Source organism: Buceros rhinoceros, unplaced genomic scaffold (assembly GCF_000710305.1).
Source record: "Buceros rhinoceros silvestris isolate BGI_N320 unplaced genomic scaffold, ASM71030v1 scaffold1029, whole genome shotgun sequence".
NCBI classification, from domain to species: domain Eukaryota; kingdom Metazoa; phylum Chordata; class Aves; order Bucerotiformes; family Bucerotidae; genus Buceros; species Buceros rhinoceros.
The window spans coordinates 74,262-74,922 of NW_010429565.1; positions in this window are offsets into that span (position 1 = coordinate 74,262).

Sequence of the window (661 nt, forward strand, 5' to 3'; positions counted from 1 at the left end):
AAGAGAGAACTGGGCAACACATTACTGTTATACTCTGCACTGCCGCTTAGAAAATCGTTAATTTTCCTAAATCTCACGCACCCACACATTATAATGAGTCATGAACATATCAAATAATTCTTTGGGGCTTTTACTGGCTTCTGTAACTCCTATCCTGGAGACTGCGATCCTACAGAAGAGGGTAGACTAGTCTGGGTTTACTTTCTCATAAGTAAAGCAAAACCTTTTTTTCCCCCCACACAAATATAGTGGTCTGCTCTAACTGATGGACTAAGAATGGAAATAGCAATCATTATGCTTTCCCCCCATAACCAGAGGCTTATCCTTCAGCAGGGGCTTAACAAAAAAGTCTCCAGTGAATTCCATAAGGCACTTCCACATAATCCCCACCTTCTAGCAGTCCAGATTCTATTAGATAACACTCCTCATTTCCACGAGTTCACTGTTTCTCATTATTTCCAGTAGAAGAGAATATTTAATACCTTTCCCTCTTGGAAAAGATTAGACCACATATCTCACTGGAGAGCAGAGGAGAATACCATCAAAAATGGGAAAAGGGGAAGTTCTAAGCCAAGAATAAAGCAGGCTGATATTCACTCCTATACCCTATATGTACTAGTGCTACAGGCTCCTCTCATGACTTCAAATGTGTGTAAGAACT